The following is a 12,667-nucleotide window of genomic DNA, read 5'->3' as shown; positions in this document are numbered from 1 at the left end:
GATTTGGGTTCATTGTTTTTGTTAGGGGTTTGGGTTTGTTGTTTTTGATCTGCCTTCTTCTTCTTTGTTGATCCGCATCTGCTTCTTTTTTAGTTAATCTCTGCCTTCTTTGTTACATTCTTTCTTCTTCGAATTTCTTTGTTCTCAAGCTTCTTTGCTACCTTGTTCTTCTTTGCCGTTTCAATATGGAACTCGATTGTTTCATACTTGAGTTCCAACATGAAACTCGAGGCTTTATAGCTTGAGTTCAAAGAGCAAAATCAAGTTTCTAAGCCTCAAGATGTTAGTTTCCTAAATAGTTTGGAAACATTGCTAACTAACAAAATTGTTTGGGGTTTGGTGTTAGTTTCCAATTTTTTCTGGTTTGGTGTTGATGGCCATTTCGGAAGCCCAAGTGGAAGGGAGAAGCCTAGCAACACGGACAGAAAGGAGTTGGCAAACGGATAGAAAATCCATTAAGCCCAAGCGGCAGAAATAATTGATCACAAGCCCATGAGATAAACAAACGGGTCTTGAAGAGGTAAATGGGCTTAAAGGAGCCCGAAAAGAGAGAAAAAGTAGACCATGGGCAATATATAATGTGGAAAAGTGAGAATAGGCCGCGGCAGGTCCAAAGTAATGAAAGCAAAGAAAGTAAGGGGTTGATGGCAAGCCTATGAACCTCAAGGATGATAAATAATGTAATTGGGCCGGGGAAGCCCAAAGAATTCAGTAAAAACCCATGGTAATGTGAAGTTAGGAAAAGGACCAAGGAAGCCCAAGGAAAGCAAACGAGCCTAGGATGCCCAAGGGAAAACAAATGGGACACAGGAGCCTGCTAGTAATGTAACACAAGAACCAATGGTCTTGCTGGGCCATTAAGGGAAGAATAAGCGGCAGGCCCAAAGGGACCCAGCCAGATTGAAACAAAACAATTTCGCAGTAGGAATGATAGAGTGGTATGGTAGGAGATAGTAGCAAGAAGAAGGGTGGGCTAAGGAAAAAACAAAGCCCACCATCAAGCAAGGCCCAGCCTTGACTAGGGCAAGCCATAAAGGAAAGGGAAACCAGAAAATGGTCAAGAACGGATGGCAGGCTGTGCAGACCAACCACGACAGGCGCATGAGCAGTATGCAGATTTTGGACATACATGGAAGAGAGGTATGCGCAAGGCCCAGACCTCACCAGCCTGTACCTAGCCAATACAAGACATGGTAAGGTCATGGGTCAGAGATAAGAGGGCATGGTTTGGTGGTAGGGAGAGGGAAAAACCTATTTTGAGGTTCCTACTAAGGCTATTTTGGGGGAAGTGTCCTGTTGGGATGACATACCACCCAAATGGATATAGCTGAGCTAGAACCACTAGGTGCATGCCATGAGGGATAGGGAGAGAGAAGACACCCACATCGTAGCAAGAAAGGGTGCCACGGCAGACAAACAGACAAAATAGCTTTCTTTTGTCTGGCGATGAGGAGTGGTACACAATCAGACTAGTGATGGTCGGCAGGTACACCCAAACCAAACAAAGATGGTTAAGGGCTAGAATAGTAAAATCCAGTCACGGCAAGCACTATAAAGAGACCCTTGCCGTTTACAGGAAGGGACATAACAACAACAGTAAGCACTGTGGTGTTGAAGACTTGAAAACCAGGAAATAGAAACAAGGATTAAGAAAAGAAAAAAGATAAGAAAAAAGGGGAATATTAGAAAAGAATGAGAGAAAAAAAAAAGATAGAGAGTAAGAATGGCAGGCATGCACCAATAGGTTGATTCCCTCTCTCCCTTTCAAAATCTTGTTCTCTGTCGAAAACGAAAGGTGTTCTTGTGTGCCGACCATTCAAGTTCACTTCCCTCAAAGTGATTAATTTCCGCAGCAGGATCTCCCTGAGAGATTATTCACTTTGAGAAGAGGTGTTCTTCCTTCTCTGGTTTTGGTCCTGCGGATCAAACGTGATCTAATTTATTTACTCTCTCAATCAACTCACATACTACCCACTTGTTTCCCTTTACTTTTCTTATAAAATAATTGTTGTTAAAACTGTGATTATCTTTTTCTTTAAGTAAGGTTTATCTGTTTACCTTAATAAAAATCTCAAAGTCTTTGATTTTATTATTATTATCATATATGTCTGCCGCAACCCATTTGAAACAGTTCCACCCGTCGTACACTTGCTCCTGGCAGACAAGGCATAGTTTGTGCACAAACCAAGCCAAGTTGAATTGTAGTTGGACCGATCTTAACTCCCTTACTCAGAACAATCGGGCCCAATACCGCAGGAGGCAGCCCAACCCACTTTAACCACAAAAAGACCCACTACATTTGGAATGTGAGTTCAAATAATAGTTTTCAAAATGATGTGATAATTTAAAAAGTATTCTGAAACACATGTTTAAAATACTCATAATGCAAAACAAAGTGTTTGGTACAATGTTTCTAATAACATATTTTCAAAAGTGAAATAATATAATTGTGTGTTTTGTATGAGTATATATACACATAATTATGTTTTTTTACTTTTGAAAATATGTAAAGTGAGTTCTTATTTGGCATATACAATATATTTACTATTACTTTATTTTAAAAAGAACTATTACTTTATTTTATGAGAGAGAAATTCTCTCTTGGCCTCTCTCTTTTCTCCCCATCTCTTCTTTGAAATCCTTTAAAGACCCACAAATTTTACAAAGAAATCGCAACAAAATGGTTATTCACATACTCAAATGAATAAAGTTTATCTCCAAACTACTTTAGAGGGAAACTCTACAAACTCCTCGTGTATCTTTCTATTGAGTGAAAATTTTGAAAATCTAACTGTTGAATTGCATGTTCTTATTTTATTCTTCATGCTTGCAAAATTTCAATAAGATCAAAGATCAATTGCTATGTCATCAAATAAATGTTAAAATTTCAAGTTTTTATAATCTAAACTTGTGTATAAAAAAATTAGTTTATTGGTCGAATAGTAAATAACATTCGATTTAAACAAAATTTGATATGCATTTTAAGAATATAAGGAACATGAAATTCAACAGTTAGATTTTCAAAATTCACACAAAAAAGAGATATATGAGAAGTTTGAAGAGTTTATCTCCAAATTAGTTTGGAAATAAACTTTGTTTTACTCAAATCACACCATCATTATTTCCACTCAACCACTTTAAGCCAAATTCACTATCAACTTAAATGAAACATGTCTCTCCATCCATACCATTATTTTTTTCCTCCAGCCCAATCCCATCCACCTTCATTATCAAGTGACAGATCAATTCACAGGTTTTCTCATTCCATACCCTCAACCTCAACTTTCTAGCCAAACTATTCTTTTTTCTCCTTCAATTTGATAGACCTATATCCATCTACAAAATCAAATCTACCCTCTCTTGGTTATCAAGAAAAGGAAATAGAAATAAGATCAACATAAGGAATTAAATGAAATATATACTACAATATCAAATCTAGCCATGAAATTATCAACCCATGCCAAAAAGATGAAGAAAAAAAAAAAGAATCAAGGAGATCTTTGCTTTGACATTGTCAACAATATCATTGCTGGCAATCACGAAGAAAGAAGAAGAGAGAGAGAGATGACTGGAACTAGCGATTAAAACCATTGGCGGTCGTGCATCAAGGAACAATAGAGAGAGAACCAAGTGAGAGAGAGATCCGAGTTTGTATCTTTGTTAAAGAGAGAAAGAGAAGCATGAAAGAAAGAAAGAGAGAGAAATGGTTTATGTGTTGCAGGTTTCATGTTTTTCAAAATATTTACAACAATATTATCTAGTATTGTTACATAAAAACTAAAAACTACTTCAGAGGTATTCTCAAAATACAGTGTTTAAACACTAAATAGAGAACTGTAACTCAAAAGGCCAAAAAAAAAATCCTACCAAATACTTTTTTTTTTTGCCTCATAGTTTTCAATATTTAAATACTAAAAACTATTGTTTGAACTTGCATTCTAGACAAGCATGATGATTTTGTATTTTTGGGGACTGGGATTTACTTTCAAAATTTTAAATTAATCAAGGCTTCCTTGGCTCCCTTTGACTCATGAGATAAAATGAGTGGACACGTTAGGGCCTGCTTGGTAGTAGTGTTTAAGTATTAATGTGAAAAATATGGTTTAAAAAGTGTTGTAAAAACTTGTGTTTAAAGTATTCATAATGCAAAAAATATGTTTGGTACCATATTTCAAATAAGATATTTTAATATGTAAAAAAACATAATTATGTGTTTAGTATGTGTATGTGTTTTTTTTTTTTAAGTAATACTGTATAGTAAAATAATACTATTTTATATAAGAAGAGAGAAAATTATATAAAAAAAAACAAAGGAAGAGAGAAGGACAAAGAGGTGGGCCCATGGGAGAAAAAGAAAAATAAAGAGTTCAATCTTGTTAATAGGCCCCACAATTTTCAAGTTATTGGTCTTGTCAATGGGCTTTACGATTTTTACAAAAATACATGTTTTAAATACCCTAATTTAAGAACAGTAATTCAAACACCCATAATAAAAATATTGCTACGAAACACTGAAAACTGTTGTTTGAACATTGCTACCAAATAGGTTGATGTCAGATAAGGGCCGAACCGTGATAAATAAAATATAAAATAAATATTTTAAATTAATAAAAATAGAAAAATTAGCTAAAATAAACAAACATATAACAAAATCATAATTGGTTTTCCTGATTAAAAAAAAAATAGTTGATTTATTGAAACCACTATTGAAGTAAACAAAATGTAAACCACTATAATCAAATTTAAATCTAACATAAAATATAAAAATATTATTAAATTTAAAGGAGAGCTGATAAAAATAAAAGCTTTGAATGCTCTAATACATGAATATCTATCAACACAGGCAAAATTTGCTAAATAGCACATTTTTAGGGAAATATAAGGTGAATAGCATGCGGTTGAAGTTATTTAGTTAGATTGTTTTTAGAACTCGAGTTCCAACCCAAAATCGACTTTACTAAACCGAGGTCCAACTAGTATAACTTTGATGTGGAATTTTAATAATAATAATAAAAAACACATGGAACTCAAGTTTAGTAAACTCGAGTTCCATGTTGTTAAAAACATTTACCCAGATGGAGCTAAATTCAAGTTCCAATATTTTTTTAAAATGGAAATCGAGTGTAGTAAACTCGAGTTTTAGGGCAGTATACATCTTGTGATTTTTTATTTTTCCCAAGTCCCAGCGTCCCTCTCTCTCTCTCTCTGGTCTCTCTCAGTCACACAGTTGTAGACACTGCATTTTAAACCCTTACGACTTGGGCTCCCGTTCCGTAATGATGCTCGAATTCTAAGGCCTAAGGCTAGTTTAGAGCCAATCCGATATCAAATTGACTTAAGGAGTGTTAAAATGGAAAATATGACATTTTAAATGAGTAAAAATCTATTTTTGGAAATAAAATGACCAAAGTGGCCCTCGGCCTACGTACGTGGGTCGCGGCCTGCGTACGCGGGCCAAAGCATGCGTACGCAAGCACATTCCTGTGCACACAGCTAGGGTTTCAAAAGTATAAGAAATGCAAGTTTTCTGTAATAATGACTGAGATTTGGAATGAATCTCACATCGTCTAGGAGTCACTCTAAACCCATTTTTTCAACTATAAAAAGCCTTACATGGTACATTTTCAAAACATATAAAAATCCCATGGGAAAAACCTAAAATTTACTAAAAAATAGTGAATCAAAAAGGAGTTTTTCACAAAACACCCTCAAGTCTTTTTTATTTGATTGAAACCTTTTTTTGGCCCCAGTCCTTTTAGTTTAATGTTGCTAATCACTTTCTTATTGGTTTGTGAATGGACTTGACTGAGGGGAATGGTCAAAATCAAGCTTGGAAAGCTTTTGTTTAAGGTATTGAGTCCAACCTTTTCTTTATGTGTTTTTGATCTTATTTTTTGTTTTATTATGTTATAACATGTTTGTTTAGGTTTTATTTTTTTTTATTTTTTTTTTTTCATGTTTTATGCATGTTAGGTTGTTAGATTTTCGTTTTAGGTTCTACTCTATTTTTGTATTTTTAGGTTTTTCTGGGCAAGGACTTGCGTACACATAATCTTGCTTGTGCATGAAGGCTTGTTATTCATACGTAGGCCTGTTCTAGCGTGCATGATGTCGTTGTCAAGAAACCCTAATTTTTGTTTTGTTTGCTTTGTTTCTGCCTTCACATGTTTAATTGCTTGGTTTACTATCACATATTAGAGTTAGGATTTGTTTAGTGTTTTCCTTCTATTGATGACATGAACATGCATTCACATGCTTACGCATAAATGTCATAGGTGTTGAGTTGTTGCAAGGTAAGACATGCATTGGAAATGTCATAGGGATGAATATGAATATTTGGATGAATCACATGTTACTTGAATCTTTCCTTATGCTTATGCTTCTGCCTTGATTTGATTATATATGTTGCTGCCTTGAATATGCTTTAATGCCATGTTAGATGAATGCTAGGGTTTTCTTATGTGTTGTTTGACTCTCCTTTCACTTTGTGGATAGATAAGTATGTTTGTTTAAGGACAAAGATGCCATGTTGGTTGTTAGATGCATGATTAGTGTGTGTGTGAGTTTAGAACACAAATGTTGTATTTGTTTTTAATAAGGTTAGGGTTTAAGACACAACAATGGGAGGCCAACCTTAGGGTTAGGCAATTTTGGGTGCTTAACACCTTCCTAAGAGCGTACCTAAACTCCGAACCCATACTCTGGTAGTAAGATCAAAAGGTCCTTTCTCAAAGGGACGATATATATATGGTTCCTAGACCATTGCAAAAACTAGATGGCGACTTGTGTCCACAACAGTATAGCGTCTTCCTCGATCCTTAGTTTAAATACACCAATTTTGACCCAATTTCACATTCCTAACCTTGGTTGTGCCTACAAGATTTGTCTCATTCTCACTTCTCTATTTTTCTTATCTGAGATTTTTTTTTCTTTACTTTTCAGTGTTATTGGCCTATTTGCTATGACTTCAAGATATTTTGGATCGTTTTAAACGGTCAAGAAAACAAAACCCATTACTTCAAATAGAGCAAAATGTGAAAATGATTTGCTACTTTTTTCTTTTTTCTTTTTCTTTTTCTTTTAGGGTTAAATTTATTTACTTTTGTTAGGGTTGCTGAGAGAATGTACACAAGTCTTGGAAAGAAAGTTTAGATGTTTTTGTTTTTTACCTTGCTTCCTTTTTGATTTTATAGAAAAGAATATGAGAAATGGTTGTATTAGGTTCACTGCAATACATCTTTTGCTAAAATCAAATTTTTTGCACAGATATAAAAAAATAGAATTTCTCCTATTTTTGGTTTTGAGGTCTTTAGATTGTTTATTCCTTTTCTATTTATTTGTTGTTGTAAATTGTAATTGACCATGTTCATGATCTTTTGCTTATGTGATATCTAGACTGTGATCAATTTTTTTTGTGGTGACCACCCAAGCATGAATTATATTTATATATATATATATATATATATATAAAATAAAAAAAACAAAAAAAAAACGATGCTTACAATTCTAATTGAAAGTGTCATTATCCAGCATCACTTATAGTAGTTATGGAGGACCTATTGCATAAGTATCATTAGAATAACTCAAATACAACACTAGAGAATAAGTTTAGGATTTTAGCATATAGGTTTGTGGGGTTCTTGTATTTCATCTTCCATTTATTTTTCTTTTGTTGGATCTGCTATGGATCCTTAAAAGATTATGCAATGTCAGCCATATGCATTATTTTTTATTATTACTTTGATTATTGAATGTTGTAAATTTAAAGGATTTTAGTCGATATTTTATATTGTATGGTTTAAATTAAATCCTATCTTCTCTTTTTCCTTTCATGCTTGGCTCATTTATGCATATATCTTGTGTCTTCTCTTTTTCCTCTTTTTCCTCTCTTTTATTTCTATTTGATATGACGTAAAAACTTTTTGCAGCATGACGGTAGATCCTGGACCCATTGATTGTAGCGTTTTGACAGTACAAGTGAATTATTGATTTGAGTTACTTTGGAACCATGGAGGCTAAGTAAAATTTTTTGCATAATGCTATTTGGTGATTTATTAACTTTTTTGTGAAGTGATAGAAGAAACTTGATATGGATAACCTATAGGAGATTTAATTTTATCTTCTTTATGACTTTAAAATTATATTTTACATTGTTTTTCTATTATTTTGCTATTTTGTTTGGCGCCCGGGATTTTAATTGAAATTGATTTGAAAATAAACTTATAAATTATACTATTGCTTTTGGATGTTAAGTTGTACTCGGTCGAAGTATAAGATATTTATTTATTGTTATAACATTTGCAGGATCCTCCTAGCATGCTAAATTGTTGATGTTACCATTAAGAGTTGACACGTCGAGATCCTATGGTAGATGAGCGTGTGATTGCCATAGTGAGGTTACTTGGTTTAGAGCGTCTACACATGGTCCCATCTATAAAGCTTGATCATGCATTGATCATTGCATTTGTAGAGCAATGGCACCCAGAGACCCATTCTTTCCACCTTCCACATGGTGAGATGATGATCACATTGCAAGATGTGAAAGTTATAATGGGGATGCCCATCGAGGGTGAGGCAATGGTTAGGTTCACGAAAAGAACTTGGAAAACTGTATGTGATGAAATACTTGGAATTCAAATTCCAGCTGAAAATAAAACCGTGCTAGATGGTCAAAGGATTAAAATAAAAGTGCTCGTTGATCGAATTGCACAACCGTTGCCTCCGGATGCCAATGAGATGCTGGTTTATCAGTATGCTTGCTGGCGATCACATTGTAAGATGTGGAAGTTATAATGGGGATGCCCATTGAGGGTGAGGCAATGGTTAGGTTCACGAAAATAACTTGGAAAACTATGTGTGATGAAATGCTTGGAATTCAAATTCTAGCTAAAAATAAAACCGTGCTAGATGGTCAAAGGATTAAAATAAAATTGCTCGTTGATCGAATTGCACAACCGCTGTCTCTGGTTGCCAATGAGATGTAGGTTTATCAGTATGATCACTATTATGTACTAGCCCTACTAGGGGATATGGTATTTGTTGACAAGTCTGGAGATAGGGTTCATCTCATGTGGTTGGAGTTTATGCAAAACCTTCGTAACCCACCTAAGTATAGTTAGGTTAGTGCAGCCCTATCATGATTGTACAGACAATTGTGCAAGGCAACCAAAAAGACGGCAAAGAAAATTGGTCGAGCATTGATTTTGGTCCAATTATGGATATATGCCAGGTTCCCTCATATGTCCCCATAGAAGGTGCCCCCACCAGATGGTGTTTATGGTCCACCACCACCACCACCACCAATTCCTCTTGCTATGAAGTAAGTATATATTGCATAATTACTGTGCTATCATTAGGTTTTATGCCACAATCGTTTTAATGTTTGAGTTTTACATAAACGACTAATGACCACACTATGTTACGTGCTTGTAGGTGGGTAAGGACTAAGTGTACAAAGAACACTCCAACACACGTGCTTTCTGCATATTGCAATCAAATTGCCACGACACAACCCAACCCGGTATAATACTTGTTTTTATACAACGTTTATATCAATTTATGTCTTCGAAATTACACCCATCATATGAAAATCATAAAAAGTATTTCATTGCCCACTATTGTACTAGTTATGCAAATTATGAGAAAATTGCTTAACGTGGTTGCTTTTATTGTTGGCTACTGTGGGTTAAGTGGGAGCCATATGCAGATGAATTGAGCCACCTTTCTCCTAACATTCGCATCAAGGGAAGTAATGTGTGGAGGTTGAAAATTCCACTTATATGTTTTTGGCTTGTAGAGTTCCACCTACCTGATCTTGCCCTCCAACAATTTGGGCTAAAGCAGGAACAACCTGAAGATTTTGATACTGATCGTGAATTGCATAAAATAAATGCAAGGGGCAAGGTAGAAAAAAATTGGAGGGTGGATCTTGCAGTCCATATTCAGAAATGGAATGATTGTTTCAAGTATGTCTATCATGCAGAGAGGATATAGGAGGTGATGTCACGTCATCATCCATGTATGGTGTGGTATTGTAGGATCACTCAACTGTATATCGACTATGATAGCCCTAAAATGGAAATTTTGGTAATGTGCACAAATTTATTTTGTTTTGCAAGTTGTGTTTGATTGCATGTCTGTAACCTACTTAATAATGCTAGTGATTTAATGACAAATTGCCAAACAACTGGCTATCCTTAGCTGGTTCAATGAAGACTCTAAAGAATACAAATTCATCAAGAAAGCCTTTAAGGATATGGATGAGGTTGATCGCATAGATGTGCTAGCCAATGATGAAGCATCAATTCGCACTAAAACACTAGATGTAGGGCCTAATACGAGCTCAGCTGCTCTAGTGCATACATGTTGTCCATGTGCCCCTACTCCTCATCTTGCTACTAAGACCCTTGATCCACCCTTGTTCACCCCTCATGACACAACTGGGCCTCCCATACCACTCATCCCTCCCATTGACACTAGATCTCCCTTGTGGTTTACCCATGCCAAATTCGAGTCCTCCCCACACACCACCTTCATTGACCATAACTCGCCTATGCCTCATCCTATAGCTCTCTCCCCCCCCCCCCCCCCCCGAGACAGTTATACCCACTCCTAGCCTTCAAACACCCCAAATTGAGCTCATGTCTACCAACTCGAGTCATACACAATTGCCTCCTACCTCCTCCTCTCCTTTAATACATGTTGCACAAGTGACGCAACCACATGATGGACACGTTAAGCAGGGGCAACGTGATCAAGCTAAGCAACCACATGATGCAAACGATCACACTCCACCTAAACAGAAATCGACTCATAACATCCAACCAAAGAGATGCGGCATAGGTTCTCACCTGGTATTCCAAGTGCTTTAATGTTATTTTAATTTCATCTATTTTTCGTGGTTCTATGTGTATGAATTTGTTTGTTTGTATAAGCTTACAAATAGTTTTATGAGTAGGTTATAGCTCCAAATGAGTCATTAGACCATGTTGCGGTTCCAACTAATAGAAACGCACCCTACAACCAAACAGTACACTAGATGTGACCAGAAAAGAAGTAAATGCGGGGAGGGTGCAGCCTAAAGAAGATATTTTTTGAAAAGGTGTGGTTTTTACCTTTTCCTTGATTTGGTAAAGTTGAGTTGGTTTTCTGTTTGCTGTTTGAATACTGAATATACTAGCCCACTAAATCTTTTGAATCCTGTTCCTTATTTGCCAACTAAACAAATGTATTGGGTGCAAAATCCATGGCAATTTACCATCCTCGTTGCTCGAGTGGGATCCACATGGAGTTGTGGATAATGGAAATTCTGGGTCTTTGAATTTAGGAAGTTGAGGGACTAAAACTGCCAGTCCTTATTCTCCCAAAATTCTATAATATGATAGCAAGGACGGTAAATTGATCAATTTATTAGAAATGGTGGCCTTGGTAATTGAAAAATGTTAAGAGGCTGTGTTTGTGTTTCCATGAATCAAATAACAATGACTGTCTATATTTATGACTTGTTTCAGGAGGATAAGTTGCCCCATTCTTTCTATATATCAGATAAGGAGTTTGTTGTGCCTCTTGGCACTTAAAAGAAAAACAACGGTTAGTCAAATGAGATTGGCAGTAGAAGTGTCATACTTTAGCTGTTGCAATAGGATTTTAGTCATTGCTCTTGTTTTTTGAATGAGGCATTTAAAGGCTGAATTATGAGGCTTTGCTATTGTTTGTTTATTTTTTAATTTTGACGTAAGGGCCTACAGGTTCTTTGAGGAATTTAGTGAATAACTATGGCTTTGGATTGGTACAATATTTTCCCTTTTATGATTGGACCTACTTGGTTATTGGATCATTTTGTAGTTGTTGTCTATTTCATGTTTTTTCATGGTAAAATATTATCTTTATCATTGAAAAAGTATGTGTTTTAAAATGTTGACTTGATTGATTTGAAATGATAGTTTCAGTTTTTAAAATTCATGTTTTTTTTTTTTTTTAAATTTCTATCTGATATTACAATTTTTAGCTGTCATGTGTTTGCTTTATCTGTCTTGTTCTATGTTTCTCAGGATCATAGTTTTAAAACCTTAGGTTCGGTTAATTTGCAAAGCCAAGCAACTGCATATGCTAGATTGGTTGAATCTGAAGCCATAAGGACTGCTTCTGTGAAGTGTAATGCAGAATCTGGTCTCTTCACTATCCTCCCAATTCAAGCACAATAAAATGAGCAATCTGGACTGGAAATTCCCTTGCCATATTAAATAAGAAATTAAGACACTTTGGGAAGATTACTTTTATATTTTTATTTATAATTGTGTCTTCGCAAACAAACACATAAAATGGGATGGGGGAAGTTTTATAATTGCTTCTTTTTTGAACTTAAACTAAAAAGTCATAGGAAAATTTTTGAGTCATAACTTAAACTAAAATGTCATGGGAAAATTTATGAGTCATTTCCTATGAACAATTTCACCGTTAGCATTGTTAGTGTCTGCATCTTTAACTATTGCTGTAAACATTTGTTCTGGCATTTGCACCAACTGGTTACATTTTTTTACAAAGATCATTGGACATGCATTTTTTTTTTCCTGAATAGATTTTGCAAGGAGTTTCTTTATATGCATGTCAAATATTTTATATTTATATCCAAATAATTATCCTGTGGATGTGGTGGCAGAAAGTGTGA

Source organism: Quercus lobata, chromosome 7 (genome assembly GCF_001633185.2).
Source record: "Quercus lobata isolate SW786 chromosome 7, ValleyOak3.0 Primary Assembly, whole genome shotgun sequence".
Classification (NCBI taxonomy): Eukaryota; Viridiplantae; Streptophyta; class Magnoliopsida; order Fagales; family Fagaceae; genus Quercus; species Quercus lobata.
Note: the sequence above shows the minus strand (reverse complement) of the source record.